Source organism: Loxodonta africana, chromosome 19 (assembly GCF_030014295.1).
Source record: "Loxodonta africana isolate mLoxAfr1 chromosome 19, mLoxAfr1.hap2, whole genome shotgun sequence".
Classification (NCBI taxonomy): Eukaryota; Metazoa; Chordata; class Mammalia; order Proboscidea; family Elephantidae; genus Loxodonta; species Loxodonta africana.
This window is the reverse complement of record NC_087360.1, coordinates 5,989,172-6,014,563: the sequence shown is the minus strand read 5'-3', so window position 1 is coordinate 6,014,563 and position 25,392 is coordinate 5,989,172. Positions and strand designations below refer to the sequence as shown.

Sequence of the window (25,392 nt, the reverse complement as noted above, 5' to 3'; positions counted from 1 at the left end):
CACCCGGGAGAAAGGTCACTAAGAAAGGTCTACCCAACCCCATTCTGCTCTTCACTCTGCCGAGGAGTAGCCCAGAGTAGACGAGTGTCCCCGTACTCGGAGCTCAGCCCAAGGAGCTGCCCGCAGGGGTGAGATCTGCACCACCACCCCCACAATAAGCTGGGCCCAGGAAAGGTAAACTCACCCAAGACCTGGTCTCTGTCTTATTCTCAGGCAATCAGAAAATGACAAAAGCACCTACTACATGCGGGCACTCTCCCAAGCACTGTAGCTACAGCAGCAAGTGTGTCAGACAAAAAGGCCTGTCTGGCCAGAGCTGACGTCCAGTGACAAGCCTATCCCAAAGGTAAAGCGCCCACTCAGGTACTCAACAGGGAACGGGTGGATGGAGGATGGATGGAAGGATGGACACTGGCTGGCTGGCTAACTGGCTGGCTGGACGGACAAGTGGATGGGTGGCTGGGTGGATGGATGGATGGATGGGTGGGTGGTTGGATGGACGGCTGGATAGATGCATGGATGATTGATAAGGGGAGACAATGACCGATACAGACAGGCTAGAACACAGATGGATTAGCGGACAAAAAGAGATGAATGGATGAATATATGAATGGGTAGAGAAAGGACAGATAGATGCATGCATATACAAACGGACAAAGTATAAACGGAAAATGGATAAACAAGTGCAAGAAAGGAAAACATGGGATGGATAGACGGATGGGTGGATGGATGGATGGACGGATGGACGGATGGTGGGACAGATAGAAGGGAAGAAAGAAGGAAGGAAGATATTGGATGGACAGATGATGTATGCTGAGATGCCTGGACAGAGGGAGATAGAGAGGAAGGAAGAAGGCAGGATAGACGGATAGATCCTATCACTTTAACTGTTTCATTTTCTAGGACCTGGGGGGCCTCACTTTTTCCACCGCCCCCCAGTGCCCTACATGTCTTCCTCACACTAACTTTCCTAGTCCCTCCACGTGCCAGGCTCCCCGTCAGCCTCCATGAGGGACACAGATGGGCACCACCATTCCATGAACCCCTAGGCCAGCACGACTGTTCCCCAAGGCCCAGCAGGCCGACGTGGAGGACCCAGGGGAAAACTGGCTCCATTTCCCACCTCCAAAATCAGAGCAGGGCTCTGGCGCCCACCCCCGACCCCAGCACCACCTCTCCTCCTCCAGCAAAGCCAGCAGTCCTCCGTTTGAGGGGCGGGAGCAAGGCCAAGCAGCAGAGAGCTGACTCCAGCCTGAGGATTTACAGCCTCAGGGCAGAGCATCCGATCCCTCCCCATCCATCATGCCACGCAGCATCAGCCAGGCAACAGCCAGAGAAACGGGGTTTTCTCTCAGCCCAGAACGTCAGGTGACGTCCCATCTCTGCTTCGAGCTGGGTGGTTTTCCCTGGGACTTACTTCCTTCTCCCCAGACACCAGCTTAGCAGGAGGTAATATAAAAGGAGTCCCCACAATAACCCCAATTTCCGGCTGCTCTGAAGACTGGGACCTGTGTCCCCACAGCCACCACCCACTGGCAGTGGGCAGGGCTGCCACTGCTACACAGGCACATACCCTCCTGGTCAGCTACCTTTGTTTACGTGTCCTGTCTGGTCGCAGGAAGCACCTGGCTAATGTGACTCGAAGGTCCAGTTCACCTTTTCCCTCCTGCTCAGCTGAGTTGAGCCCTGCTGGACCCCCAAGCACCACCTCCATCACTGCTTCCCCCCACCCTGCCAGCCTCCTGAGGGCTCTCTTCCCCCACCTCTGTGGGCCTGACCCCACACACTACGACCGCCTGTCTGTGGGCTATCTCCCCACCAGACTGTGCTCCCGCAGCAGATCAGGTACACAAGAGGTGTGATGGATGCTGTGAATCACGACCTTAGTCCACTCACCTCCGGCAGCTACCCTCTCAAACCAAGCCACCTCCTGCCACGCACTGGTACCCCGCCTTGCTGCCAGAGGAGGGCTGACCCAGGTTCCAATCCTGGCTCCGTTCCTTGTGTAACTGCGACCGTGGTCACAGCATCGGCTTCCCTGGGTTCCACTCAGGCCATCTGTAGAACCTTCCTCAGAAGATCGGTGAGAGGACTCTCTGGGATCTCTGGAAACAGACCCACGGAAAGCTCAACACCGTTCCCGACTCATTGAAAAGCCCCCAGAATGGGACCAATGGCCATGAAGTAGCCAACGCTACAGTGGGTGCTGGGGGGGAGGGGAGGCGTGTTGACAACAGTGACAATACAGATGATAATGGCGGCATCCACTCCACATGTACACCCAGGACACAGGAAGACACGAGTCCACACAGAAACTCCTGCGCAAATGCTTAAAGGAGCAATATTCACCACAGCCGAAAAGTGGAAACCACCCAAGTGTCCATCAGCAGACGATGGATAAACAAATTGCGCTCCGTCCACACAATGGACTATTACTCAGCCATAAGGAGACACGAAGTCTTGAAGTCCTGGCACATGCTATGACATGGATGAACCTTGAAAACACGATGCTCTGCGAAAAGAGCTGGACACAAAGTGCTGCGTATTCTGCACTTTCACTGACAAGAAACGTCCAGAAGAGGCGAATCCCAAGAGACAGAGAGTAGGCTGGTGGTTGCCAGCGGCTGGGAAGAGGGGAATGGGGAGTAACTGCTGCTGGGTACAGAGAGTTCTTCTAGGGTGGTGAGAACGTTCTGGAACTTGAGATAAGTGGTGGCTGCAGGACACTGGGAATGTACTTAATACCAGTGACTGTTCACTTTACATTGGCTAACTCCATGTGATGTGAATTTCACCTCAACAGTGATGATGATGACAACGGTGGTGGTGACGAAGGACAACCATAGAGGTAGTTACTATTGCTACCCCCATTTTGCAGATGAGAAAACTGAAGCTCGGAGCCGTGCGCTGACCAAGTGGGTGGTGGAGTTCGTACATCAGGATGAGGAGACAAACCCTAAAGACAGAGAAGGCTTCCCACAGGGGTGGGCCGAGTGTACAGAGTCTGGGCTGAGGCCCCGAAACCTCGGCTGGACTGCATCTTGCCCAACTCCCTCCTCTACTAGAGGGAAACTGAGGCCCAGAGAGGGGCAGGGACACAAGCAAGGTTCCACAGCACGCCTTGTAGCTCCCTGACTCCGGCCCCCGCTGTTGGGCCCCGCGGTGCTCTCCATCTGCGCCCACAAGTCCCGAGTCCCAAGGGTATGTTTCCTGGGCAGAGGACATTTCCTGAGCACACAGTTCCCGAGCCCACGATTCTCAGAAGTTTGTTCCCAAGCACGCATTGCTGATGCCCTGAATCTTGAGACCACAAACTCCGAACCCATGGTCCAAGCATGTGGGGAGGTGGCAGTAGCCTGAGACGGCCTCAGACCTCTTAGGAAACAAACACCCAGGGGCACTGGGGAAAAGGTGGTCAGATTCCACGGCAGTGACAGAACTGCTGCTCTGCAGTCTGGTGGGAGGAGTGTGGGTGAGACCCCAAACATCCTGTATCAACCTTCCAGGGAATAAGATGAGGCAGGGCAAAACAGGCCCCGCCTCACTCCATCTCTCACCTCCCCTAAGAAGAGTCCCCAGCCACAGGGAGAAAGAACCTCCACCACCACCCCACCAACCCTCCCACACCCAGATCCTTCTTCAGGCCCCTCAGGCTTCTTACATCCCCTCAGTATTGGCAACATTTATTGATCCTGACGCAAGGGAAGGCTTCAATTGCCCTCACCAGACACTCACAACTGCTACAATTATGCCCATTCAACAGGTCAATAAATCAAGGCTCAGGTTGCCCAAGATCACACAGTCAGGAAGTGGCCAGGCCTAGAACCCAGGCCCAGAACCCGGCTCCTGCCCAGCACCCTGCTGCTCAGGTCCGTCCCATCCCCTCCCCCAGCAAGCAGAAGGGAAGTGGCGCTGGCCAGGCCTGGGAGGCCGCCTGTTTCCAATTTAATTGGCGCATTTGTGCTCACTGGGCTGTGGCCAGCCCAGCCCCCCTCCCCACCACAGCAAGGGCTGCTCAGCATTGCTTCCTCTTCGCCTGTCTTTTTTTTTCCTTTTAATTTTAAAAAGAAGGGAGAAAAATAAACCGCAGGCATGACAAATCCTCCTGCAGGCCAGGTTCGCGGCTCCGCTGGAGAGCCTGACAGGGCGGCCCTCCCTCCTGGGCATTTTACAAACATTACGCCTGATTTTCCCCGGCTCTTCCTCATTAAGTCCTGGGCACCCCGGGAGGGACATGTTTTCCATTAGATCCAACTCCTCCATCTGGCCTTCCAAACAGCAATTTTCTCTGCAGAGGGAAGGAGGGAGGCAGGAGAAGAGGCTGATTTCTGGGGCGGCAGCAGGGGTGGGGAGTAGGCCATTGGCACCAGCTGTGTGACCCCAGGCAGACCGCTTAATTCCTCTGCCCCTGGGGCTAAGAGCAGCTGGAAGGGGCCCCCACGGGCAGGTTACAGGATCCAGAGGTGACTAGCTCTGTTGTAACTAGCTCTACTGAGGGCTCGAGCGCCTAGCACCCAAAGAGCATTCAGGGGCCGGTGGGACACTTTCTGCATCAGGATCTTGGGCTTCTAGAAGGTGAGGGGCTCAGGTTCCTGGGTCTGTGTCCACTTCCTGCTTGGATGTGAAAAAACCAAAAACAGAAGAGCAAGCAGGCCACAAATACACCTCCTCCAGGCAGTCCTCCCTGACTGCAAGCCAAGGGCACTCAGCTGGGCTTGGGTTGCTCTGTGGTGGCTCCAAATGCCATACTGTGGTTCCCAGGAGCATCCTCTGGCCCACGCACTGAGCAGACCGCTGTGGCCAGCACTGGAGAGAACCCAGGCAGGCCTTGTCTGTACCCTACCTCATCATCTCAGGACCCCAGACAAGGCCGAGCCTCACATCCCCACTCCACAGAAATGCCTGATGGTCCAAGCTCTCCGCAGGACAGCAGCCTCCAACCCAGGCAGCCCCGAGACACAGTTGGAGGGCTCCAGCACTAGGGGGAGGCTGAGCCAAGCCTTCTGCTCCTTCGAATGGGTTCCGGGACCCCACAGCCCCAGGCAGACACAGGTCGGCACAAGCCCTTCTCTGCCCCCCACTCGCCTAGAGCCCAGTCCCACATGCAAAGCGGCACCCCGCGTGCGAAGGCAGCGGCCCCTGGGTTCCCACCAGCTCCCCTGCACCTCCAACATCTGGCAAGCACGCCTGCAGCTGTACAGCTCCGGAAAGGCCTCCCCCGCCCCTCGGTGCACGCAGGCCCTCGAGGCAGGCCTTCTGAGGAATTTACCGGGGCTGGGAAATAGCGGGGCCGTCCCTCAGATTCCAGGGCAGCTCTCTGGGGACGCCCGTCACACTGAACAAGGACAAATGTTCCTGTTGCTAAGAATAGTTGCACCCGTGGCAGCAGCCAAGGGCGGGAGCACACCCACCCCACAACGTCCTTCACTGGCATCCCCTCCCCAAAACCACCAAAGGGGCACTACCACCCGACAGCCCTAGACCCAGAGGCCTGGCTGGGAGACCTGATTCACCACCCCAATGCCAGGTGGGTGTGAAAAGAATCCACTTGTTAACCAGCTCCATCCAAATGCTCAAACGCAACCTCAATGGGATCGTTCAATTACCCCGGGGCGTAGGTCAGTAAGTGTTTGAGGATGGGGAGGTGACCAAGAACCACCCAAGGTCCTGGCGCTCCTGCAGCCAGGAGTTCCAGACAAATCCTTCAAGCCCAGGAGGGGGCCCCTGCTGAAGTGAAGCGTCCACGGGGGATTGATTCTTAGTCTGTGGTAGGACAAGGTGGATAAGGCTCCAGGAGAGGATACCCAGCTGGGAGTGGGAAGGGGAGAAAAGAGAAAGGAGAGCGGGATATTCCCAAGGGGAGTCCCCAGGTGGTGCAAACAATTAACGCACAGGGCCGGTAACTGAAAGGCTGGAGGTTCAAGTCCACACAGGTGCACCTAGGAAGAAAGGCCTGGCAATCTAATTCCAAAAAATTAGTCATTGAAAATCCTATGGAGCAGTTCTACTCTGACACGTGGGGTCACCATGAGTCTGAACTCACTTGACAGCGACGGGTCTGTTATATACTTCTGGAGTACCCAGGCCACGCAGGGACTGCCATGAGGAAGGGGCAGATAGGGTCTGCTGTGTGAAAGGGCACAGGCCCCACAGAAAAGGGGCGGCTGCAGGAACCTGGCCAGGGTGTCCACATTTGATTCTTTCCGAGAAAGCCAGAAAGCTCAATTTTGAGACATCTCTTGATTAACAATTTCTCTAAAAAAAAAAAAAAAAAACACTGAACACAAACTCAATAATAAATCAGTCTGACACCCAAACATGGCCATGGGCTGTCAGGAAGTGACCTGTGGCTGTGACCTGTGGTCAGCTGGGAGCCACATGAAGGGACTGGCAAAGGCTGGAGGAGAGGGAGGGGATGATGGCTGAGAGCAGGCAGCAATGTTCTCACAGGAGGGCAAAGGCTTGGAAGTAGGCCCCGAGAGGCCTCGATTCCAACAAGGAGTGGAGGTTTCACTACAGGGACCCAAGAGGAGGCATCGCCCGCTTACCCACTGAGTCACACGGGTGGCAGCCCTCCCTCCACCCCAAGAGGGCACTCATTCTGTGCAAGATGGGGCTGGGACACGAACCCCTCACACAGCCTGCAGTCCTAGCTGTGCCGAAGAGCTGCTGTGGTGAACACCCATTCCTTGGAAACCACACCCCAATTTCCCAAGGGGAACACTTCCCCAGATGGCCCCGGCCCCAGGCCTGGCCAATCAGCGTCAGTTGCGATGTCACTGGCTGCAGTGATTGGTTAGAGAGGGAGGGGCTTAACCCTCAAGCTGAGCCAATAAATCTGACTCCCTACTTGTGCGGATTACCAACAGGAACAAAGAGCTCTCCATCCGCTGGGGGTGCTGAGCTGTGATGAACAGTCTGGGGCTACCAGGGACCAGAAATGCGGAGGGGCCTCATCACTCAAACCGCTAGATCCAAGTGTGCCTGAAGCTTCCCCTGAGGTCTGCAGGTATCTGCAGGTACTCATGCCTTTTGTGCTAAATGCATGGAGGAGCTGGGAGTCTTGCCAATTGCAACCAAGAGACCTAAGAGAGCCATCCCCACCCCTAAGGCACCAACTCCACTCCCCACCCCCAGCCCGATCTCCACCACCCTCCACTTCCCTCACCTGTGCAGGTGGGTGAGCCCAAAGCTAGGAAGGAAGAGACCAGAGAAATGGGACAGGAGCTGCTCAGATGGACTCAACCTGGAAGGAGGGGGCCAAGGAGGCTCCAGGACAGGCCCATCCATTCTCTCACGCCGGGAGACAAGCGGGCAACATGAGGCCCCGGTCCTGAGCGCGAGGCGTGCTCAAGGGGACACAGCAAGCAGCCACTTTGCAGATGAAGCTGCCTCACAGGGCACAACTCGGATCTGGGTCAGCCCTCAGCAGCAGGCACACCCCTCCCACCCGCCTGTAACCAGAGCCTCTGGCCAGCGTTCTGGAACGTCTTGATCTCTCGCAAAAGGAACATCTGCTGCCCAGTACCCAGGACTGAACGCTCTGATAAGTGTAGGCTGGTTTGAGCAGGTCCTGGAAGCCCTGGCCAGGCCAGAAGAAAGGGACATTGTCTGCACCTGCGGAGTGCTGGCTGCACCCAGGGGCATGCCCTGGACAGACTCCCTGCCCGGTCTTGGTTTGCCGGCCTATAAAACGGGCAGCTGCTCCAGCCTGGGGGTGGCTAAGCTTCAACCCAGAGCAGGTGGAAACCTTGCATGCCCCGCCCACAGACATTTACCTCCTACCTTCACACAGGTATGCTTGCTGCAGCTCCTGTCTCATATATGGAGAAACTGAGGCTCTGAGGGGAGGGCCAAAGAAGCCTGCCCAAAATCCCACAGGCAGGAATGGGGCCGAGGAAATAAAGTGAACTCAGCTGGAATGTCTAGTTTTTCCAGGTCGGCTAAGTTTTCCACTTGGACAGAACGCAATCTTAACCATTTTTCTATCGCTAGCTATAGTGGAAGATTTGAGTTTTCCTTCTCTGACAGGTTTCTCCCTTGCACCGGTTCCAGCTTTCACAGGTTTTGCTGCTCAGGTACTCCCCGACTTACAACGGCGTTCTGTGACAACTGTTGTAAGTCGGTTCTGATGTTAAGTTGAACACTTCTTTTTTAAGTTTTCATTTTTATTGCCTTTTATTATCAGTATCTTTATAAATCCAATCTTTGTCTTTGGGGGTTGGAAACATTACATATAAACTTACAGATATGATGACATCAGCAAATTACATGCTGCAACACTGTATGGAGTACATGTTACTAACGATAAGACATACAAAAAAAAAAGTCAGTCATAAGTGTGGTTTGTAGTCACACGAATACATCATAAGTCAGGGACTACCCATATTTTTTTTTCACCCGTATTAGCAAACACTACTTCCAGCTCCTGGGTCCTGAGCAGTCGCTGTGTTTACAGGCCAAGGTAAGCACTTCATAGCCAATGCTAGAATCACTCCGTTTAGTCACCACAACAGCCCTGTGAGGGGGGTTCTATCACTGGCTCCATTTTACAGGTAGAGAGACCCATGCACAGAGATTAAGTAACTTGCCCAAGTTCACACAGCAGGCAAGTGGCCAAGCCTGAATGCAAATCCAAGAAGCCCTTTCCAGAGTCCACCTTAACCATTATGCCATCGGACCCAGTCACCAGCACAGCCTTTTCTCTCTCCTTGGGCTGGGAGGAGACCCTTACCTCCCCCACCAGGCTAGAGTCAGGGTCTTGCAGGCCTCTTACCCAATGTCACCACTAGGGTCTCCAGGCCAAGTCCTGCTACCATGAGGCAGCACCCCCAGGCCACCACAGATAGGCAGTGGTCACCCCCATATGCACCAGCAGCCTTGCTCCCTAGGGTTTACTACCAAGGCCCCCCCCCGCCCCACCCTCCCGAAGGAGGAATGGTCACCCCTGCCTACCTTATAGCCTCGGCTATTACTTCCCTCTTCAGCTTCCAGAATCCTCCCTCCCAGCATACTTGCTCCCCATCTTCCCAAACGTAAGGTCTGCAAGAACAGTACCATGTCTGTGTCCACCGAGTCACAGCACATGGCACACAGCAGGTGTTCAATAAATGGATGTGGAATCCATGAACGCTGACAGCAGAACCGCAGACTCTGAGTCGCAGCTCAAAGATCACTTTACAGACAGAGGAACTGAGGCCAGGAATCAGCCAGGGCCTGCTGACAGCCAGGCTTCGGGGCGCAGCGACACAGGGCCCAGTTGACTGCAGGCAGCTGTGTGCCCTAAAATACCAAACGACTGGCTCCCCATCTACACTGCCCGCTTCATCACAGTGACCAGGGTAGCTGAGGGCTCATCCCTCTCTCCTGGGAGCCACAGGCTCAGCCAGCCCACCAGCCATGGCCAGAGGCCAGTCCAGCACTGCACTGGGGCTGCTGGCCTTCACCAGGCAGACTGCTCGCTCTGTGCCTCGGTTTCCCCATCCATCAAAGGTGCTTGGGAAATGAGGTGGCAGCTGGGACATGGCTGCAGCCCAGGTGTAGGGTGACCAGCCAGACATGTGGGGCCTGCGGATGGGTCCAAGGTGGACTCTAGGGGGCTTCTTGCCTCCCAGGTCACAGCTGCCTCGGTACGGCCACCCAAGGCAGGAGGGCGGGTGGTGTCCAGGCTCAGCAGCTGCCCCTGTGGGGTCTGAGCAAGGGAATTGAGTTCACACACCCACCTCCCTCCTGGAGGGTCCAGACCCCTCAAAGGGGCTTGCAGACCACTCAGCACAGATGGTACCCTCAGCTACCCAACTGTCTGCACTTCGTCCTGGATCCACGGGCGGGGGGCAGCATCACCCGAAACCCCTCCCCAGTACTGGCCCCCAACCCTGGAGACTGGATATCACCAGCTGTATGAGTATCCTGGAGCTGCCTTAACAAAGTCCCGCTAACTGGGGGGGCTTAACATGCAGACATTTATTCTGTCACAGTTTGGGGGCCAGAAGTCCAAAATCGAGGTGTTGGCAGGGCTGCGCTAACTATGAATGACCCAGAGAAAAATCCTGCCGTGCCCCTCCCAGCTCCTGGTGGCCCCAGGTTCCTTGGCTTGTGGCTGCATCCCTGCAGTCTGCCTCCGTCTTCACACGGCCTTCTCTTCTGTGTGTGTCTGTCTCTCTGCCCTCTTCTGTCCCTCGTGAGGACACTTGTCATGGAGTTTAAGAGCCCTCCTAAGTAATCCAGGATGAGCTCAAGACCCTTATTTATATCCGCAAATGCTGTTTTTGTGAATAAGGTCCTGTTTGCAGTGTCCAGCGACAAGACACACCTGTGGGGCCACCATTCAGGCCACTACACCAGCCCCAGACTTTTCTGCAACACCTCCCACCTACTCAGGGCTCGACCCTGAGGCCCCGCCCCTGCAGCACCCCCATTTTACAGGTGAGGAGACTGAGGCACACATCTAGGGTAACACAGTAGAGCCAGGGTTTGAACTCGCTTTGAACCTTGCAGTACCTCCAGTTTACACAAAGCAAGGAAAGGGCTGAGTGGGGGGCGATGACACACCTCCTTCACAGGCCCAGAGGAGGCTCAGGGGCTCAGCACTGGCTGACACACGGCAGGTCAGAACCGCCCCTCAGGAACAGGTCTCACCGGCAGGAAGCCCCCTTGGGGAATGACACAGAGGGAGGAAGGATGGCGCTCAGGCACAGCCCTAGTAACCACCCCACTACCTTTATGACGAGCATGGCCCAGCACACGCAGTGCAGCAGAAAGGGTCCATCATGACGTCACAGGCCCCAAATGTGTTACAGGCCTGGAGGGGGGCTGAGCCGGGGACAAAGAGCTCACTGTCACACAAATGAATGCCTGGGGGCAAGTGGGTGGCCTGGACTCAGGGTGCTCCTCCCACCCCCTGGATCTGGGCCGCAGAGAAATCTACCTCCAGCCTTCCAGAAGGATTTGGGCATCTCTGGGCTTCAGATCTGGAGAGAAGGGGCTTACTCTCTCAGCCTGGGAAATGAGCCCCACCAAACAGTACCTGCCCCCTGGGAGGGCCTCCCCAGGACCTGGATTCAAATCCTGCCTCTGCTGCAGCTGGGTACGAGGACAAAGAGGGATAATAACAGGCCTCCTGAGAATGAAACAGGAGAATCCCCATAAGCATCATTCAGGCACAGGAAAACCCCAGAACAGATGCCACTCACTTATTAATACTGTGTCTGCTGCTGTGTGTCTCCGGGCACGTGGCTCACCCTCTCTGGGCCTCCAGTCCCTTGCTCATCTGGAGACAGTGACTGAGTGTCCACCTGTGCAGAAAGCTTGTCCAGCCCCACAGCTCTCAAAACACAAAGCTGATGCTGCCCCAAGCCCTGGAGCCCACAGCCCCCACTCTCTTCTTGCTCCTGAGTCCCTCCCCTCCAACTTCATTTAGAAGGAGCACCAGTTGTCCCTGTGGCACACTCTGAGAAAAAGCATAAGAATCATTTTTCAAAGAGATATTTTCAAAGGTTGCTTTATACCCCAGGATTCTGGAGGGTTCCAGAGGGTCTCAGAGTATCCCGGGCTGGGGGACAACTAGATACTAGCAGAGCCTGGTAGGTCCCCCTGCTGAGCAGCTGGAAGGGGTCTCCACCACCACCTCGGCGATGGTGGCTGTATTGGGAGGCTCAGTGGGGCATGGGTCTCGGATTAGGGCCTCAGGTTCTGGGCTTTGGGGGCAGAGCCTGGAAGGGCAGTTTCCCTGGAACACCCCAGAACAGACTCCCCACCCCCAGTCAGAGAATTTCCAGGGTGCAGAAAGACCGGCCTGACGCCAAGTCCAGCTCACGGTTTGTGGGGTCCGAGTGTCCCAGCCGGAGACCATGAGAAGCCCCATGCACTGGAAGAGGACAGGACCAAGTGAACAGCCCACAGGGGACACTGATCAGGCACCTCCGTTTCCCTAGCACCTACTATATGCCCAGCATTGGGACACAGCACCACCGAGGTGGACAAAACCCTGCTGTGTGTGCTGCACACACCACAGATCCCAGGTGTGACAGCACTGGCAAGGTGAGGGGTCTCTCTTGAGGTGGTATTTGAGCAAAGCTCCAAAGGAAGGAGGGTGTTCTGGAAGGAGGGGCCGGTAGGATCCTGATTGTGGTCAAGAGACAGACAAGAGACCCCAGCCCCGTTTCCTGCCCCTCCAGGCCCTGAGACCCTAAGTTACATACAGTAATGCCCCACCGAGCCCCAACACAAGCCTCGCTCACTCTAACATGGTGGTGGAGACCTCATCCAGCAGCTCAGTGGTGGGGCTCACCAAGCTCCGCAGGCACCCGCCTGCCCCCCAGCCAAGGACACTCTCTGGAACCCTCCAGAATCCTTGGGCATAAAGCAAGCCCTGCCCAGGCCTCCTGGGATACCCGAGGGCCGAAGTCCAGCTACCAGCCAGCTGTAACAGGACAGCCATCCCAGACCCTACTGTGGGAAGCCCTGGAGAAGGGCAGACCCAGGGATTAGCTTTGGCTGACCCGAAATGCATTTCAGCGCCAGCAAGGGGTCAGCCCAGCTCGCTCAGTGTGAGCTAGTTACACCCCGAAGGCCTTCTCGCCACTGCAGGGGTGGGAGGGGGTTGAGGGAAACCGGAGCTCCAGAAACATCAGGAAAGGAAAAAGGCAGCCAAGAGAACAGAGCAAGGAGGTGGTTCAGCCCCCACAGGAGAGGCCCCAGGACAGAATTCACTCAGTCCCACCTTCAGGTGCTAGGGGAGCCCTCAGAAGTGGTAGACTGAGGGTGGTGGGCTCTGGGGGGCCAGGAGGAGAGAGGGAGAAGTCCAAAAGTCACCAACCCAGGCCCCTGCCCGACCCCTGGTGTGAGGAGGAGGGGGAGGGGACGAAGGCCCAGGGAAGGGGCGGTTTCCTCAGGACCACCCAGCCAACAAGCCTCCCAGCACAAGCCTGGGCTCAAGTCTAAGCGGATTGCCTGACCCCTGGAGCCTCAGTTTCCTCATCTGAGAAGTAGGACTCCTCTACAACACTCTCCCCTCTATGGCTAACGCAAGCATGAAATGAGACAGTGCTGGGCAAGCACCAAGAACCACGTCAGCGATGACGGTCACAACAACGGCCAACCTTCACACAGCCTCGGTGCGCGCTGGCACCCTTCTGAGCATGTAGCTGGTGCTAACTTGAGTAATCATCACACGACCCCTACAAGGTGAACAGTATCCCTGTTTCACAGAAGAGAACACTGGGATTGCAAGGGGTTAGGTCACTTGCTAAAATTCACACAGCTCTAAAAGGAGAGTCGGACCCAGGACAGCCTGGCCCTGGGACCTCAGCTCCTTTTTTATTTTCAACTTTTTGATATCACTGTAGGTTAACAGGTAAGAAATGACACAGTGAGATGCCAGTACCCTTCACTCAGCCTTCCCCGATGGCAACATCTTACAAAGCTAGAGTCACTACCACAACCAGGGAAGCCGACACCTTGTTCAGATTACACCAGTTTGACGGGCACTCATGTGCGTATGTGTGTGCATGTGTGCAGACCCACTTGTGTGCATGTGCATCATGCACATGTGTGTAGATGTGTGTTGTGTGTGTACATGTGTGTAGACTGTGTTCTATGTGTGTACACGTGTGCAGACTGTGTGTGTGCTATGTGTGGGTATGGGTGTAGATTGTGTATGTGTAGGCCTGTGTGTGCTGTATGTGTATGTTGTGTTGTACGTGTGTATGTGTGTTGTATACATGTACATGTGTGTCATATGCGTGTTTGTGTGCTGTATGTGTGTTGTACGTGTGTGTGTTGTATCCGGGATGTGTTGTATGCATGCATGTGTGTTGTACGTGTTGCATGTATGTGTTGTGTGTTTGTGTGTCATGTATGTGTGTATTGTTTTGTGTGTTGTATGCATGTATATGCGTGCTGTGTGCTGTACACGTGTGTGTGTTATATTCATGTTGTGTGCATGTATGTGTCTTGTATGCATGTATATGTGTTGCGTGCGTGTATGTGTGCGTTTGTACGTGTGTTGTGTTCATGGGTGTTGTGTATGTGTGCACGTTGTACACATGTGAGCATTGTATGCGTGTGTGTTGTACGCGTGTATGTGTGTACGTAGACCCGTGTGACCACCACAGTCAGAATTCAGAAAAGCCTGCTCACAAGGTGCCCCCCTGTACCTATGCCGCACCTCCACCGTCCTTCTCGGGTGGGGGACTGAGTCACTGGGAGTGTGACCCCAGCCCTCCCCCAGGGCAGGTCGGGGCAGCCACCAGGCAGCTCTGTGCCTGGCTCAAGCAGACATTGAGGCCTTGAAGGCAGGAGGGGATACACATGGGCCCCCTGCAGAGGCCTTTCTGAGGTCCCAGGAGAGGCCCCAAGAACAATCAAGCAGCTGGCAGTCTGGGCACTCAGGGACTCCCCACTGGTTCCTGCTGGCGGAGAGAGGCAGGCTCCAGGCCAGCCACTGGCCCGGCATCTGGGTGTCGCTTACACACCCAGGACTGCTGCCACACTCAGCAAGACGGCCACCTTGCCCTACAGACCACGCGGGCACTCAGATCCACCTGGCCCAGGGCTGGCTGGAGGGGGCCAGGGCAGGGGGCAGCCCAGGAACAGAGGGAGAAGACGCAGGACAGGCATGTGTGCAGGAGCAGACAGGACCTGGGGCCTGTGGAGGGACGCCACCCTCTCCCTCCCTACTATAAACCAGGGGCTTTCTGCAAAGAAGGAAAAGTTATGGAGACCGAGACCAACTTCAGCCTGAACCCACCCTCCCTGTCCCCAGCTCCACATGGGGTTTACCTTGGTTTTCCCTGTGCCCTCCCTTAAGGCCTTGCTGCTGCTTGTGCTGGACAGATGAGGAAATTGAGACTGGGTGAGGCTGCTTGGCCAGGCCAAGGTCACACAGTCCGTGCGAGGGGGGTCAGGACTCGGATCACAGTGCAGCCTCCTAAGCGCCTAACCACCACCACTCTGAGCTGCCCCAAATCCCAGGAGCCCTTCCACACTCAGTCCCCCGTTATTACATCAACAACGGCACCACCCGCTGATACTGGCCACACGGCTGTGAGCCAGGCAGCCCGTTATGAGTGCTCTGCAGCCCAATGACAACTTTGAGACTGAGAGAGTGTCCATCAGCCAGACTGGAATACTGAAGCTCAGAGACGTGAAGTGTTGACGCCAGGATGTGAGCCCAGGCCACCTAGCCCTGGACTTAACCACCAGGAGCCTCTCACCTCATCCCCATGGTGTGTGGGCCTATATAGCCCCATCTTACAGATGAGCAAACTGAGGATGAAAGAGGTGCGGCAACGTGCCCGAGGCCACAAGGCGCAGGACAGGATAGAAGCAGGCCTCAAACCTGGGTCTGTGGCACCGGGAGACCCAGCTCACCCTGACCGGGGCCAGAGTTACCAGGAGTTGCTTGGGGCATACCCAGACCTCAGGACACACCCCTCCCCCAGCTGCTCCGCTCACAACTGAAGGCTCCTTGTGCGCACAGGAAGACCTTCCAATTTTCCAGTGTTGGTCCCGGCCCCTCACTGCCAAGTCCCTGGGCAAGCCTGGGCCAGTGGCACTGATCCCTCACCAGGCTCGGGCACAGGGCCAAGTGCCGCCGCAGTGGGAGCGGGCGCGGGGCCGAGGCGCGCTCCACTGCCTGCACCTGGCTCCCCCCCTCCCCGCCCACGCCGTGGAGAAGCCCACCCAGGCCCCCAACCCCACAGCCGGCAATAAAACCAAGAACACACACCTGGAACACCGACCCCCCACAGCTCACCCAGCACTCTCCCGGAGGGATGCTGGGGTCTGGTCCCAACTCCGGAAAAGGAACACAATCCCAGCTAACCGGTCCACTCCCACCACCAAGTGCCAAGAAGTCCTCTCCCCCGGCCCACACCACACCTCCTCCAGCTCTTTCCCGTGACTTCAGCAACTCTGCCCGATAAGACGGCCCAGCCCAATGTCCTGCAGCAGCCAGGCCTGACACACACCGCCCTGCCCAGAGTGTCCTCGCTGCCTCCGGGCGGCTGACCAATGCCCACAGGACTCCAGCCCCCATGTCCGGCAGCAGAACTGGGGTTCCTTCCACGTAAGTGTATCAGCCCCCGACAACAGCCCCCTGCACAAGTTCTCAGAGGCTAGTCCCCCGCGGCCCCCAGGTCCTGTGTCCACCCTCCCTCAGCTGGGGATGACATGGCTCCTGCCGCGTCTCCCTGCCCACCACCCGGCCCAGTGACGCGTCTTACCTGAGCACATGACCAGCCTTCGCTTATGCCAGTTCCAAACACAACTCGAAGTAACTCTCACACACAAAAAAAAGAAAGAAAGTGGACCACGCCAGCAGTGGGTCAGAGGAGTCCACACACACAGATTGTTCTGCTGGCTTCCAGAAGACACACTGGGGCCAACACCAAACTCAGCCTTCCTCCGGGACTGACACCCGGAGAGGGACGGCCCCAGAGCCGCCCACTCCGCTTCCCGCGAGACTACAGCTCCCACCACGCCGGGGAGGCCCTGCCGGTGCCCACAGGCCTACAGTCAGGCCTGGCCCCCAGGCCTCCTGCCTGCACACCCCAAAAGCAGGGAAGGCTGTGGGCCTCCAGGCACCACCAGCGGGGCCTCCCGGCCCCACGGCAGGCCAAAAGTGAGCCGTCGAGCAGCGAGCACTCTGTCCCCAACTCCTGCCACTCCAGGCCCATAAACACAGAGAATTACATAAGTCCACTCCTCCTGTGTGGAAGCCAAAAGTGGAGCTTTTTCTCCCAGCCTTGGCAGTAAGTAATAATTCCTCATCGCCATGGTAACCCTGGCGGGCTTCCAGCCGACACTCAGGAGCTCAAACACTGTGAGGCCTTTTTATAGCTCGGCTAGAAAAACCTCTCCACTGTTCACTCGCTCCCGGGTGAGAGCATGCTCCAGGCCCTGCTTTCCTCCTCCTTTAACCATTTCCTCCCAGCCAGGACCCGGCCCAGAGCCAGCCACACCTGCACGCCTCCTCCCCAGAGTGCAGCTTTGACATCCCTGCGCGGCCCCTTCCCCACCTTCAAATCCTCCAGGGTCAGATGGCTAGGGGGTGGGCTCCACCTTTAAGATATTTCTGTCCTTCTTCTAATCTTAGGAAAAGAAACCTTGAGCCCCTTACACTGATATTCTGACTTAGGGTTACCTGGGTTACAGGCTCAGAGAATGAAAAAAGACCCGCCACACACGTACAGGCACACATGCGCACACACATGCAGACACACACACATGCACACGTAGAGGTACACGCCCGTACACACACATGCACGCATACACGGGCCAAGATAAGTGACCTGCTGGCCAGACGGGGGCCTTCACCTCAGCTACAACCTGCTGTGTGACTCAGGGGCAAGTCTGAGCTTCTCAGATGTCACCGCGGAAGGGCAGGCTCGGTGCACAGTGCTCAGAGCAGCCGTGGCGAGAGCACAGGGAAGCTGCTGGGGCTCATGGGCAAGTGGAGGGGCCTCTAAAATGGCCTCAGACACACTCCGACCCCCAGTCCCCAGGAGGTGGGCTGGGCTAAGAAGGACACACACAAAGGCCCAAGGTGGCGTCAGAGGGGTACTCAGGGTCCCAGTGGGTGCAGATGCAGGATGGTGCCATAGGCAAAAGAAGGACCAGCAAACGCACCGGTCTGGAGAATGGACTGAGTGTGGTGTGCGTCTAAGCAGAGGGCGGTGGTGACTGGGCTTGGTGGATGCCAGTTAGGTGAGGGGTTAGAGGATAAGGTGAAGGAGGTGTCAGAGGCAGAGGGGAAAGGAGGGCATGAGGACTCCCAGCAAGTCACTTCACCTCATGGGCTGGGGACGCTCTGGACAGCAAGAACAACGTCAACAATAACAGGAGCACGTACTGCGCCCAGGAGTCCCTGGCCAGTGAAAACGGTGAACACACCTGTGAACAGAAAGGCTGGAGGTTTGAGTCCACCTAGAAACACCTCAGAAGAAAGGCCTGGCAATCTGCTTCCGAAAAATCAGCCACTGTAAACCCTATGGAGCACAGCTCTGCTCTGATGGCAACTGGTGACCGAGCCAGCAGCCTGAGCTGTGTGCCAAGCTGACCCACTGCCCTCACGCCTCTACCACGTAGATGTGCTTTGGGGCCCATCCTAGCTGAAGGGAACAGGCCCAGAAAGGGTGAGTGACTTGCCTGAGGCCACAGAGCCGGAAAGCTGTGGAGCTGGAATTTGAACCAGGGGAGCCTGCCTTGTATCTACCATGCCATACAGTGTCCTCAGAGAAGCTATTAAAGGGTTCTAGGCAGATCATACTTGCATGTGACACAGGTCTGTGGCCACCAGACGAGTCAGGGGACCTGAGGGGCTGCTGCAGTCCCCTTGGAGGCTGTGTCATTCCTACAGCTCACGCTCCACCCTTTCCCGAGAAAACATCCCCCCAGAGCATTTAAAAAGGCTTCCACAGACCTGCCCTGACCAAGTGGGCATTTTCTTACTCCAAAAGCTACCATTTATAGGTGGGGAAAGCAAGGCACAGAAAGATGTGGTCAGTTAACCACCATATCGTCACCAAAGACCTGGGCACCATTCTCCAGCCCGCCGGCTCTCAGTGCAGCCGCCAGGACACCACGGGACTCAGGAACCAGGCCCACCAGCCCATCGGAACCAGCCGGGAAGCAGGCCTGAGAGGGACGCAGGCGGGCCTCGCAGTGCTTTCTGTTCTCTTCTGTCCGTGCTCAATGCAGAGCTGTGCCAGACCTGCACCAGCGGCTGCCGGGAGACAGGAGGGCCTCATCCAGTTGCCCACCACAGACAGAGTGCCTCGGGCTGGCTCGGGAGGGCCGGGCCATCCTGCGGTCACGCGGCTGTGCTTCCAGTGCCTTCCCACGGGACACTGGTTGTTGAGCAGCTTGTTGAAGACACCAGATCATGGACAGTAAGAAGCAGCCGTATGCGGCACCTTCCACTCAGGGCCAGTCATCAAAACTGAGTTTATGTTGAAAAGAAGTCGGCAGAAGACTTTATTACCCCAGACTCTGACAGTGACCGCGCCGGCTTCCTAGGGCGCCCATAGCACAATACCACAAAGCGGTCGGCTTACAACAACAGACATTTATTCTCTCACAGTCTGGAGGCCAGAAGTCCGAATTCAGGGTGCTGGCAGGGCATGCTCTCTCTGAAGGCTCTACGAGAAGGGCCTTCCTTGTCTCTCCCAGTTTCCGGTAGCCCGAGGCTTGTAGATGCATCTTCCCGTGGCCTTCGTCCCTCTCTGTGTCTTTTTTTTTTTTTTTTTCTTCTGTAAGGGCACCACTTATAAGTGGTTCATCCCACTCAGGTATGACCTCATGTGAATGTAACTGATAACATCTTCAAAGACCCTATTTCAAAACAAGGTCATGTTAGCAGGTACCAGGCATTAGGACTTCAACCTAACTTTGGGGCTACAATTCAATCCGTAACAGTGCCAGTTCCTTGGTATTGTGAAAAACCGTCCGCTGACAAAACTGAGCACCATACCCCTTCCGGGGATACGTCTACTGAACAAAGCTTTGGATGATGGGGAAGAGGGTGAAGCCGCTACAGGATAAGCTTTGATGGGGGGCATGGGCGGGGAGGCAAAGGGGTTCTGAAATGGCCCAGGGGACTCTCGGGCTGAGTGGCCTTGGGTCCAACTCTCCAGGCATCCATCTGCTCCCCCTGCCTGCCTCTCAGGCCGACAGAGGCTTCACAAGCAGGAGGCTTGGAGCTGCACGCTATGGCACGGGTCCAGTTCAGCGTCCAGGCTGGGTGGGAGGGGATCCCCATTCCCTTCCTCCCCACAGAGCTGCCACTTCCTGCCAGGCACCAAGGCTGGGAGGAGGGGAGCTATTTCTACCTCCTCGCCCCTCCGTACCCCATGCTCCATGACAGCCCCTCCCTGGACAGCCTCGGTTTCCCCATCTGAGAAGGCACTCATCAGACAAGCAGCAGCAGGGTCCCATGCCAGCCCAGTCCACTGACCCTCCCTGACCCCAGGCCTCAGCAGACATGCACTGGGCCCCTCCCGAGTGCACTCAGCCCTGTGAACAAGATGGAGCCCCCTGCTCTCAGGAGCCGGCCCAGGAAGAGGGGTGGAGGTCAGGAGAGGCGGGAACCAATGCAGGAAGTGACCGCTGTGCTGGGGTCAAAGCCAGGGTGAGTGTGGTTGGCTCTGTCGGATGGGGGGGGCTCGCGCAGCCCAGAGGGAGGGCAGGTGACGTGGAAACGGCTCAGGGAAGCTGTCCCAGGCAGAGGAGACAGCCAGGGCAAAGGCCCTGACATGGAGCAGACTTGTGTTTGGGAAACAGCAGGAGGCTGGTGCAGCCGGAGCGCAAGAGCCAAGGGGGTGAGCGGCTGGAGGTCCAATATGTCACGGGGGACAGACAGCACAGGCCTCGAAGGTCACACAGCGGTCTTCAATGTTAAGTGTGACTTAAACAAAATTCACAAGTGTATTCATTTTCTGGGGCCGCCATAACGAAGTCCTACCAACTGGAAGGCTTAATACAACAGACAACAAACATGTATTCTCCCATAGCTCTGGAGGCTGGAAGTCTAAAATCAGGGTGTCAGCAGGGGCACGCTCCCTCTGGAGTCTCTAGGGGAAGATTCCTTCCTCGTCTCTTCTGGCTTCTGGTAGCCCCAGGAGCTCCTTGGCTCGTGGCTGCCTCAGTCCCATCTCTGCCTCCGTCTTCACAGGACCCCTTCCCTCTGTGTTACTGCGTGTCCTAACGACACTTGTCATGGGATTTAGGACCCGCCCACCCTAAATCCGGGATGATGACCTCACCTCCAGATCCCAGCGGCATAACAAGGGTTGGTGTCACCCAGTGTGGTAACTCATGGTGTCACCCACCTCATGCTAATTAGCACAGTATAGTAGGTCAAACACCAGAAAATCTGACAAAATCAGCAACCATGAAAACATCAGCAGCAATGAAAATAACAAACCAAGGGACTCAAAGTGTCACTGTGATTGGGTAATAATGACGGGGCTGAACGAAGTGCCTCAGAAGGTCCAAAAAGTCAGTTCGGCATAGTTTTAGCCTCATAGGTATACAGATACACATAAGCTACGCTTATGAAAAATGTGTTGTTGTTACAACTAACTACAGGAATATTTTTATAAAAATAAAATTCTGCTGAAACACTGCACAAAAATTTAAGAGACAGTCATTGTGATGTCACCCCTCTCTGACAGTGTCACCCGGTGCAGTCCGCACCCCGCCCCCAACCCCCACTAGTGACACCACTGCCAGATTCTTAATTACACCTGCAAAGACCCTTTTTCCAAATAAGACCACGCTCACGAGGTCTGGGCGGACGTACCTTCTGGGGGCCGCTGATCAATGAAGGCACTGCAGCAACTGAGACTCAACTCGGCAGCATCGAACGCCCGGGAACGTCCTCGGCCTCCTGGCTCCCTTCCCCATCCACCTGGGAGGTCCTGCAGCCACTCAGAGCTGGACACAGGACAGGGGGCAGCAGCAGCACCTCTTGAGCCAGGGAGCAGCAGACCCCAAGGAACCAAGATCCCTGGTCCTAGGAGAGGCAGCCCTGACCCTTCCTGGGCAGCTTGTAGCATAGGAACCCCCAGGGTAAGGAAGCCACGCAGGCCACAGCCTTCCCTGACTCAGAGACTCCCATAAGCCAAACTGTATTCTATTCCCCATGACGTCTTCCATGTGCACGTCAAAGTCAAAGCCTTGGCCATGTTGGCTAAAGGAGCAAACCACCTCCAAGGGCTATCTGTTCACTTGCACCCGCAGCAGCTGGGAGCTGGCAGCTAGCAGGACTAACTGCTCATCCAAGGCTGCCTTCTGGCAGTGGCATCGTGTGTCAGCAAAGGGCTCCCACCACACCATGGGTACAGAGCAACTGGCAGGGAGGCTGTGGCAAGGACAGGCAGCCTCTGCTCTGGCTCCAGGAGCCCACACCCCATGGCAGCAGGAGGAGGGGGATCCAGGAATACCCCCGGCACCACCAGCTGGACCACAGGGACCCAGCTGTGGAAAGACAAGTCACACCAGCCAAGGGTCATACACACTCCCAGCCTACCAGGAACTGGGTGATGGGCTTCCCATGTGTCCCTCTACCCAACAATCCCATGGGGTATTGTCATCCCCACTTTACAGACGGGGAGACTCAAACACAGTAAGGTGGTGTGACTGGCCCAAGGGTACACAGCTAGTAAGTGGCAGAGCCAGGATGTGAACCCAGGGAGTGTGGTGTCCAAGCCTGCATCATTCACCACTAGGCTTTACCACGTCTTCAGGGAGGTGTCAGGCCTCACAGGAGATGCACCGCTGTTCTCAAAAAAACTGCTAGTCTCAGGTCTCGATTTCAGAAACGGCATTTCCAGGGGATTACTTATGCCTTCTGACCCGGAGAAGTGAGTTTCAGGCCCTCTGGAGACCTCCCAAGACACCCAAGCCCTAGAGCCTTCTGGTACATTCCATGAGACAGAGTTCCGCCCAGGTCACTACAGGCAAAATACTTTGAGATAAAAGTCACAGCTAAGAACAGGGAACACAAAATGGTGACAGCCAGATGTAGCCAAGAAGCAAGCTTCTGGCTCTCACGCTGTTTGTAAAAATGGGGACGTTTCTTAGAAAATCCAGAGTTACAGTTTCTCTTGTCAGAGTCCAAGGCGTTGAGGGGCTGGATCCAGCCATACCTGAATGTGTCCTAAACACCCATCAATCCCCCCCATGGAGCCTAACCCAGCTGGAGCTGCTTCTCTGTCACAACTCAGTAGTCCTGACTCATCGCCCTCGGGTCTCGCCTCAAGAACACCAGGAATTTTGTCCTGACCATAGCCAAGTTTCAGATCCTGCCACACTCAGGGGCTCCCTGGACTCTTCCCACCTCCCTGAGGGCACTTGCTTACTTCATTCACACTCTCCCTCTGGACACTGAACACCTCAAAAGCAGGGACAATGATCCCAGTGACCCAATAAACACAACTGATGGGCAAAAGGACAAGAGGGGGAAGCAAGAGCCATTAAACTTGGTTTCTGCCTTAAATTTAAAAAGGAGCCCAACCCCTGAGGTCTAGAGGCCAGGTTGGGAATCAAGGAACCGTGCTGGCCCTGCCATTCCCCCGACAGGCCTCTGTGGCTGCTCGCCACGGCCCCAGGGCCTTTGCACCTCCATGCAGGCCCCCGTGATGTTCCTGAAACACAGCTGCTCGCCACGGCCCCGGGGCTTTTGAACCTCCATGCAGGCCCCACATGACATTCCTAGCTGGTCCAGGTCCCAGCTCAAATGCTACCTCCTCAGAGACCCCTCGATCCCTCTACCTAAAATTGGTTCTCTAAAATCAGAGTCGCCCCACCGCATCCCATGGTATCCCACAGCCAGCAACTGCCCATCCTGCAGGATCTTGTGTGTTTTCTATCACTCGTCCTCCCCATCGGCTGTGGATTCACCAGGCAGGCCTTGGCATCCTGTGTGCTGGATCCCTACCCCCCAGCCCGCAGGCCATGTGGACGCCAGGCTGGCTGTAGGGAGGCAGGAAGCAGACATCCTCCCCCCATGGCCTGTCCAGTCCCACCCAGCCAGGAACAGCTGCCACATGCCTGGGGCCATATGTGGCACATGGAGCCTGGGTGGCCCTGCCAAGGGGTCTGGTCCAGCTCCCAACAGCAACTGCCACACTGGCGTCTCCTGGAGGGCTACAGGTGGCATCTCATACAACCCCCTAGGTTCAAATCCCAGCTCTGCCAGCTGCCCGCTATGTGACCTTGGGCGAATCACTTAACCTCTCTGTGCCCTCCACTTCCCCAGCTAGAAAACAGGGCTGATAACAACAGAGGCTACCTCATGCAAGGAGTACACAAGTGACCGTATATGAGGTGGTGAAGTAAATGCTCAGTAATCATTAGAAACTATCCTTAACAGTGACAATGCTGTTGTTGTGTGCTGCCAAGTCAAATCCAACTCATAATGACCCTAGAGGACACAGCTGCTGCAAAGGACCTCCTTAAAGTGTGGAAGAGCAAAGATGTTACCTTGAAGACTAAGGTGCGCCTGACCCAAGCCATGGTATTTCCAATCGCATCATATGCATGCGAAAGCTGGACAATGAATAAGGAAGACCGAAGAAGAGGTGACGCCTTTGAATTACGGTGTTGGTGAAGAATATTGAATACACAATGGACTGCCAAAAGAACGAACAAATCTGTCTTAGAAGAAGTACAACCGGAATGCTCCTTAGAAGGATGGCGAGACTGCGTCTTACACACTTTGGACATGTTGTCAGGAGGGCTCAGTCCCTGGAGAAGGACATCGCACTTGGCAAAGTACAGGCTCAGCAGAAAAGAGGAAGACCCTCAACGAGGTGGACTGACACCGTAGCTGCAACAACGAGCTCAAGCGTAACAAGGATTGTAAGGACGGCTCAGGACCGGGCAGTGTTGTGCATAGGGTCGCTATGAGTTGGAACCAACTCAAAGGCACCTAACAACAACAACAGGGTTTCCTAGACTGTAATCTTTATGGGGAGCCCTGGTGGCACAATTATTAAGAGTCTGTCAACTTGGCTGGGCCATGAATCTCAGTGCTCTGGCAGTCATTTGATGACGTGATCACTTCCACCATGAGATCTGATGTAATGGGATCACCGCTATCTGCTGTGAGCGGCCAGTCAGTTGAAAAGGGAGTTTCCTTGGGTGTGTGGACTGCATGGAATGTGGGTGGACGTTCTGGCAAGGCTCAGGGGCTTTTGCTCACTCTGGATCCTGCAGCTGGCTCCTGTTCGTCTGACCTCCAGTTCTTGGGACGTGAGCCAGCAGCTTACCTGCCGTCTCACCTGCTAATCTTGGGATTCGCTGGTCTTCACAGCCTGTGAGCCAGGACCGTGCTGTCCAACCTGCGAATCTTGGGTTGGCCAGCCCCTGTGGCGACGTGAATCTGGAGAAGCCTCTATCTTGGCCACAGTCTTGGGATGTTTCAGCCTCTACAGCCACGTGAGCCATTTCCTTGATATAAGTCTATTTATATGCTTTACTGGTTTTGCTTTTCTGGAGAGCCCAGCCCAAGACAGTCACTATGCGTAAGAATCGAGACCCGACAGCAACAGGTTCTTTTTTTTTTGAATCTTTATGGAGGAGCTCTGGTGGCCCAGTGGTTAAGCATTTGGCTGCTAACCAAAAGACTGGAGGTTCAAACCCACCCATCACTCCTGGGGAGAAACATGTGGCAGCCTACTCCGGTAAAAATCACATCCTTGGAAACCCTACAGGGACAGTCCTACTCTGTCTTCCAGGATCGCTGTGAGTCAGAATAGACTCGATGACAACAGGCTTGGTTTGGGGTTAATCTCTATAGAAGCAGATCACCAGGTCTTTCTCCCACGCAGCCACTGGGTGAGTTCGAATCGCCAACCTTTTGGCTGGCTAGCAGCTGAAATGGCG

The 25,392-nt window shown here is 55.9% G+C and overlaps 1 protein-coding gene across 33 annotated transcripts in view; it reads right to left on the bottom strand.

The window, feature by feature from the left end:
- NCOR2 (nuclear receptor corepressor 2) overlaps window positions 1–25,392 on the bottom strand; it is a 205,291-nt gene that overhangs the window by 142,898 nt on the left and 37,001 nt on the right. For 3 of the 33 annotated variants that reach the window (XM_064272063.1, XM_064272060.1, XM_064272058.1), the window contains one exon: window positions 17,794–17,895. The exons of the other annotated variants lie outside the window; for them this stretch is intronic. The gene's annotated coding sequence lies outside the window, so the exon portion shown is untranslated. The remainder of the gene's footprint in view (window positions 1–17,793; window positions 17,896–25,392) is intronic. 33 annotated transcript variants of the gene reach the window in all.